Below are 8,263 nucleotides of genomic sequence, written 5' to 3' on the forward strand. Positions count from 1 at the left end.
AACTTTCGCAAAATTGATTTTGTAAAGCTGCACAGTTCTCTGTCGCAAATTGATTGGAGTGTACTGCTTGCCCAAGTGAGTGTTAATGCTGCAGTTGCCATCTACAAGCGACTACTACTAAACTGTGTTGAGACCTCAGTGCCTAAATGTCAGCCTCCTAGCAAGCCGCCCTGGTCAAACAGCACTCTTCGAAAGCTAAAACGTACTCGAGCAAAAATCCTACGTGCGTACACAAATCGACGGTGTCCTCTTTCTAAGCGCATGTTCACTTTAGCCAGTAATGAGTATCGTTGTTACAACAAGCTTCTGTACAAACGCTATGTAAACCGCATCCAGAACAATCTACGCCGAAACCCGAAGGGCTTTTGGTCATTTGTCAACACGAAGCGAAAAGAAACTGGACTTCCATCAAGGATGCTTTACGACGGCGAAGAAGCTACGACAACTGTGACGAAATGTACGCTGTTTGCCAGATTCTTCTCGAGTGTTTTTTCAACTGACTCACCAACCGCAATCGAACTCGAAAATGCCTCTCGTTCCTGCTTGTGCTGTTGATTGGGATGTGTTTACTGTCTCTGAACAAATGGTTATATCTACAATCCGGAAAACCAAGTCATCTTATGCACCCGGCCTCAGTGCTATACCTTCAACTGTATTGAAAAAATGTTCGGACTTACTTGTAACACCACTTGCATATATTTTTAATCTATCGCTTCAGTAGCAAACGTTTCCTGAGGATTGGAAATGCTCAGTAATGTTCCCGGTATTCAAGAAAGGTGACATAGCGAACTATCGTGGAATCACTTCGCTATGAGTCGAATCTAAAGTGTTTCAATCATTTATCAACGAAGCGTTATTTTCTGCTTGTCGACACTACATTAGTTCATCCCAGCACGGATTTTTCCTAGGACGTTCAGTCGAGACGAATCTCGTCTGTTTTACGTCATTTTGCACGGAACAAATGTCTAAGAAATTGCAGGTGGATACTATTTACACTGATCTAAAGGCAGCTTTTGATAGAGTTAATCATGAGATACTGATAACAAAGCTTGATAAGCTAGGGTGTTCTACTAGATTCTGCCATTGGCTTCGATCCTACCTTGTGCACCGTGAAATCGTTGTTCAAATTGGCGATATTGTTTCAGAATCCTTTTTCAACACTTCTGGAGTTCCTCAAGGTAGTACGCTAGGTCTACTACTTTTTTCACCGTTCGTGAACGATGCGGTTTTCGTTCTAAGCCGTGGAAGAAAGGTGTTTTTTGCCGACGACTTAATTTTTTTTCTTGTTATACGGAATAAAGCCGATTGCCGTGAGCTACAGCATCTTATTGACACCTTTTATAGCTAGTGTGTAAGAAACATGATGGTCCTTAGCGTTGCAAAATGTTTTGTCATCAGCTATTATCGAACGAGAAATATGCTTACCTTCAACTATAACATCGCAGGAACTCTACCACAACGCGTTGACCACGTGAAGTATCTAGGAGCCATTCTTGATGATAAGCTAACGTATACTCATCACGTCTCAGCGACCATCGACAGAGCCAATCGTTTGCTGGGATTTATTTTCAAAATATCCAACGAATTTCGGGATCCTCTATGCTTCAAGGCTCTTTATTGCTCATTGGTGCGCCCGCAGTTGGAATTTGCAAACGTCGTTTGGTGCCCGTATCAAGCTACGTGGAGCCTTAGGATCGAAGCAGTCCAGCGTAAATTCATACGATATGCGTTACGTGAATTGCCGTGGAACGATCCATTAAACCTGCCACCGTACGAGGACCGTTGTCGTGTTTTAGGACTTAATACTTTAACACGCCGGAGACATGCAGCGCAAGCTACCTTCGTGTCAAAGATTCTGCTGGCTGAATATGATGATCCGGAGCTACTAGCGCAAATCAACCTCTACGCGCCTACCCGTTCTCTTCGCCCTGCTGCATTCTGAAATGCGCAGCACTAACTACGCTACCAATAGTCCGATTTTATGGCATATTCGTTTTTGACAGTGCACTACACCGGTGTAGTCGGTGCTACACTCATTCAAACTTGGGTGTAATCAGTCTATCTCTTTCTTTGCACTACACCGGTGTAGCACCAAGAAAAAACGAAAACGCCATTAGCAATGAGTCGTCGCTTCAACGAGTTTGCTGAAATTTTTGACTTCGTCATGAACTCTTCGCAGTTTCGTCGTCATGTATTGTCACTATTTTAATTATGTTTAGTTTACCTTAGTTTAGTATAGTTCATTAAGACAAATTGTCAGTTGGACTTTTTTTATACAAATACAAATAGACGAGATAATAACTTGCTACTTCAACAAAAATATTCGCCATACAAAGTTCTAAAAGTGCTGCAAAGTATTTACGATAAATCAATGTATGAAATGATAAATGAGAAATAGTTTAGGGTGACCATACGTCCTGGTTTCCCAGGACATGTCCTGGGTTTTCACTGACTGTCCTGGTGTCCTGGGAAGTCGAGAAAAAAGCTTGGTTTGTCCTGGTTTTTCTCCTGTAAGCCTAATAACAGGTATTCAATAAAAATGAGAGTTTTTTCAGTCATGTAGTTGAAAAATAAAAAAAAAATCTTCAACGAACTCAGAATTTTTTATTAAAAACATAATGTTTATTCTTCAAAAAAACGTCAATGAATATTAGAGAAGGGGCCCTGGTCAGCCGTACGACGCAACTTAGTCGCGATGTTCTCACAAGAGCACTGGACGGCACTGACGTCCTTCTTCCGGATACAATTCCGGATCCTGGTAGTCAACTGCTTCGTATCCTTGACTTGCCAATTATTTTTATACACTAAAAGACTGAGAGAACCGAAAAAACCCCAAAGGGATGGCACTGGGGCAAGTTAGTGGGGTTTCTTTCTTTCGGCACGTACGGTATCTTTTTCTGCTCAAGATACTCCAGCGTCTTCTTGGCGTAATGGGAAGACGTCTTGTCCGGCCAGAAGACGTACTTCCCAACCGCATGATGCTCCTTTAAGAACGGCAGAAGAATTTTCTCAAGACACTTGTTGATTGATGGCCAGACCGCTCGGCTTGAACCACTGTTTTGAAATCCCTCTGTCCGATATGGCGATGTACAGCATAACATTTCTTTTAAATTTATGCCTAAACTTGTATTTTACTTCGGGGTGTGTGACCGACTTGTCGCTGGAATAGTAGCTGTCATTTCCTGGAATGTGGGTGCTCGAGAGCAACAACGTAACGCGGTATGTTTGTTCGTCATCCACCGGCACTGCGATTTCACTATCGCTATCTGCTCATCCGTGTCGTCGGGGGACCGAGTCTTCTTCCGACAGATGATGTCCTCCATCTTGAGGGCTCGGTGAATCAAGACCGGCATCACGCAAACTCGTTTCGTCCTTGTTATCGAACAGCTTTTTCAACGCTTCCTTCTTCCTCTTCTTCTTCATTATCTTTGCCGGTGACCGCTACCGGCCTTCCGCTCCACGCTCAGAGATGCCAGGATCTGGTAAACTGTACTCTTGGGCACGTTTTCGTCTCGAAAGTGGTCTACTGTAAACTTTTTTCCACGATGGCCAAGTGTTTCGTAAAATCGCACAACACGCTCGCGGAGTACTTGCTGTTTCGACGCCATCTTCGATTGAACTGACAGCACCCGAGCGAAAAGAAACATGTCTCCCATTTATAGGGAGTCCCAAGAGCAATTCTCTGGGAGAGAAAAGAATTTACACTCTTTTCTTTAATTACAGAAAGGTATTGAAATCATTCTCATTTTTTATTGAACACCCGTTATATTTCTAATTATTGAGTTTTCGCTTTATTCACTCTGCTCCAGAGTACAACAAACAAAACTTAATACACTCGAATCTCTCAATTGTACCATTCGATGCATTTTTTAATCTCTCGGTAGTACCTCGTTATTTCTTTTTCCAACTTACTTTTTTACATGGAAATTGAAAAGAGGCGTTCGTATGTACTTACCATATGAATGAGCTGTAGTCTGTTTGCAACAACATTTGGCAATCGAACAAATCGATCCGATTCCAGTTGTGGACCAATCCGGCCGCTATCAAAGTCGATGAAGCAATGATTCCGGGATCCGAAAAATTTCCTTTAGTACCTCTAAGAAGACACATCGAAGTTTTGGCGATGCTGCTTTTTCTAGAGTTCTCTTGCAAGTTGCAGTTTTTCGTTTTACTGGAAATCCATTTCATAAAAAGGAAAATGGCGAAACAACAATAACTGTCGTGGAATAACCTTATTGAGCGCTCTCTCGAGCTGGTAATTATGGAACCCCTTTAGGATCAATACCAGTTCCTAATCAGTCTACTTTTCCATCTCAATCGGATCGGAAGCTACAATCGCGCTGCTTGTTAACAGTGCAGTGAATCAAACGAACGCTTCTACATACAGTCTGCCGTCTATATGTACCGCGCCAGCAAAGCAATCGAAAAATAACAGTTGTCCCAAGCCAGTGTGGAAAATAATGCACCGTTACTTTCATTGATGCGGTATCGATCGTTTATTTAAAAATGATTGAAACTCAGCAGCAAAATTTGAACAATCTTCGATCCCATACAATGGTCGTTTATCCAATCCGCCCTTGTGTTCGCGAATTGGAATAATTAATAAACAATTAATACTCATAATGCGGTACTGATAGCATTTAAAACTTTGGCCATGGAGAAAAGTTTGGCTATGGGAAACAACATGCAACACATCGATGCGCATGTCAATGTTAGAATCCCATTTAGATTGACGAAGATAAGCCTGGTGTGAGCCTGCACGATCTAACCCCGCGTACAACCAATAAATTCACTATTGATGTCGAAGTACGCAACGGTGAAAGTTTGAAACCTGGAGAAACTTTTTTCCAGGTATATCCAATGGTGTTCGTATCGTGAAAAGCAAATCTCAAATCACGCTGCGCACATATGAAGGACAGATCCCTACGTGCCAAACCATGTGCGAAAGCCTCTAATGAAACATCAACTGCGAGCAAACCAAACAACATTAACTAAATCACCAACAACCAGAGTTGCAACTCAGCTACCGGCGAATGCTGGAACAACAGAATCTACACACAGCGTGTCCGATCATTGTGATACTTCTTACCAATGGTTGTCATTCGAGATTGCCAGATATAGCGCAGGGAAGCTACTTGGGACCGTTGATATTTCTGCTTTGCTTCAATGACGTGTATTTAATGCTTAAAACTCCTCGCCTGTTCCTGCACAGACGATCTCATAATAATTCGTCTCGTTTGCTCAATTCAGAATTTCCGATTTCTCCAACAACACCATGAAACTTTCGCTGGTGGTGGTGTAGCAAGAACTTCGCGTGTGTGTAAATCCTAAAAAGCACGGTGATCGAATTCCCACGAAATTTTTCTGGTAGAGCTCTTCCTCTCAGACCAACATAACTTTTTTACTGCCGAAGCTCTGCCTGCCCGACCCAAGATCTTTGTAACTGCCGAAAACCTGTGGAGAACGCACCGTCGATTGATAGGTAACGGGGGAGGCAGTCCCCTTTCGACTGTCCTGGTTTTTTACTCGCCTCATATGGTCACCCTAAAATAGTTATTTTAAGGGGTTACGTTTTCATCGCTCAATATCTTATGGTAAAATCAACTGAGAAATAGTCAATGTATGTGATAATGCCGAATGTCATGCCAATTCTATTGGATTTGTAAACGTTTTTGAAAGAACAGTCTACCGTACATCTAAATGGTACAGTGGATTTACAGTAGTGTTAGCTGCAAACTATCGTTAATTCTAAATCGGCCAACAAAAGTTATCTATGCTCACTTAAGTAAATCCTTTTTGGTTTGGACTAGTGCTCAAAACGAGTGCTAGAAAGAAAGTGCTTTACTACACTCTTAGAAAAAAGTAAGCTTTTATGCTTAAAATTTAATCATTTTCCGGTTTGCCTTATTTAGTTTGGAAATGATTAAATCGGGTTTAGTCATGGTGCAAACTATTCTCGATTTAGTTTTCCAATGATTACTTTTTTCTAAGGCGGTCGGGGAACCAGTTGAAAATAAAACCAGATCTAGAAGAACAAGAACTTCAAAACTAAACAAGAAGTCAACAATATGAAATTTTCCGATTTATTTATTAGACCCCTGCTATAATTGAAATGAAATAAACATAAACATCGGTTTCGGAAAATACGGCAACTCATCAGTCCGGGTGTGTGTTGATTCTGGCTTGTCTGCAGATCGCCTGGTGGTTGTTTTGGTTTGCGGATTTGGTGCTATAGGCGTGTTAGGTCATCGGTTGCTCCTACCGCGATTGTACTTTCGACATGGACATTCCGACCGGAACAGGCATGTTGTCCTGGGGGAATTGTAACTAATCAGGGTGTGAGTATGAGTGAGCATGGTCAACAGCGGGGTCCTCAACCCGTTCATCATGCTACATACCGGACCTGCGTGAAGGAGTAAACAAAATATGAATCAATTAATTAACCGGAACAAAGGATATTTAATAATGAAAATAAAACGTAGCAGGGAAACGATGTAATCATGTACTCTGAAGGAGTTATAATGACCATTTAACGCACCAGGCTTGATTCCAATGCTGCTTAAACAGGATTACTGTCGGTCAATTCCCGGAAGTGTTTCACGGAAAGCCGTTTCTCGGAATGTACTATATCTCCGGATACCATCAATCGGAAAATCGAACCAAAATTAAAATCCGACATGTATATTCCGGGAAATGGTATATCCATTTCTTTCCACACCTCAGTTTGTTGAATGCCTTTGCAGAAGGATTTCGATCGAAACTAAAAATTCGACCCTATGCTATATTTCACCCTAAGGAGGAAAATTTGGTAAAAACCAAAATTTCTCACTAGGGTGAAAATTTGTTGGTAAAAACCAGTCTTTGTACAGGAGGGCACAAATCCTTATTTCATACTATGTTGCGTTTCGGCTTCGCCTCATCAGAAACGGACACTAACACATTGTCGGAATAGATTAGTGCCGGCTTGACGCAAATCCCTTAAAACTAAAACACACTATGTGTTTCAATCAAACGACTGATCAAACGTGATGTCCCGTTCGAGCAGAAGTTCTGTTTATGCCGATGAGACACAAGTGAAGCCGAAACTTGTCTTGGCTTAGCAGGCCTATGCGAAATCACTATGCTATATTTCACCCTAAGGAGGAAAATTTGGTAAAAACCAAAATTTCTCACTAGGGTGAAAATTTGTTGGTAAAAACCAGTCTTTGTACAGGAGGGCACAAATCCTTATTTCATACTATGTTGCGTTTCGGCTTCGCCTCATCAGAAACCGACACTAACACATTGTCGAAATAGATTAGCGCCGGCTTGACGCAAATCCCTTTAAACTAAAACACACTATGTGTTTCAATCAAACGACTGATCAAACGTGATGTCCCGTTCGAGCAGAAGTTCTGTTTATGCCGATGAGACACAAGTGAAGCCGAAACTTGTCTTGGCTTAGCAGGCCTATACGAAAGCACTATGCTATATTTCACCCTAAGGAGGAAAATTTGGTAAAAACCAAAATTTCTCACTAGGGTGAAAACTTCTGCTCGAACGGGACATAACGTTTGATCAGTCGTTTGATTGAAACACAGTTTTAGTTTTAAGGGATTTGCGTCAAGCCGGCGCTAATCTATTCCGACAATGTGTTAGTGTCGGTTTCTGATGGGGCGAAGCCGAAACGCAACATAGTATGAAATAAGGATTTGTGCCCTCCTGTACAAAGACTGGTTTTTACCAACAAATTTTCACCTTAGTGAGAAATTTTGGTTTTTATCAAATTTTCCTCCTTAGGGTGAAATATAGCATAGTGCTTTCGCATAGGCCTGCTAAGCCAAGACAAGTTTCGGCTTCACTTGTGTCTCATCGGCATAAACAGAACTTCTGCTCGAACGGGACATCACGTTTGATCAGTCGTTTGATTGAAACACATAGTGTGTTTTAGTTTTAAGGGATTTGCGTCAAGCCGGCGCTAATCTATTCCGACAATGTGTTAGTGTCGGTTTCTGATGAGGCGAAGCCGAAACGCAACATAGTATGAACTAAGGATTTGTGCCCTCCTGTACAAAGACTGGTTTTTACCAACAAATTTTCACCCTAGTGAGAAATTTTGGTTTTTACCAAATTTTCCTCCTTAGGGTGAAATATAGCATAGTGCTTTCGCATAGGCCTGCTAAGCCAAGACAAGTTTCGGCTTCACTTGTTTCTCATCGGCATAAACAGAACTTCTGCTCGAACGGGACATCATATTTGATCAGTCGTTTGATTGAAACACATA

This window comes from Topomyia yanbarensis, chromosome 2 (assembly GCF_030247195.1).
Source record: "Topomyia yanbarensis strain Yona2022 chromosome 2, ASM3024719v1, whole genome shotgun sequence".
NCBI classification, from domain to species: Eukaryota; Metazoa; Arthropoda; class Insecta; order Diptera; family Culicidae; genus Topomyia; species Topomyia yanbarensis.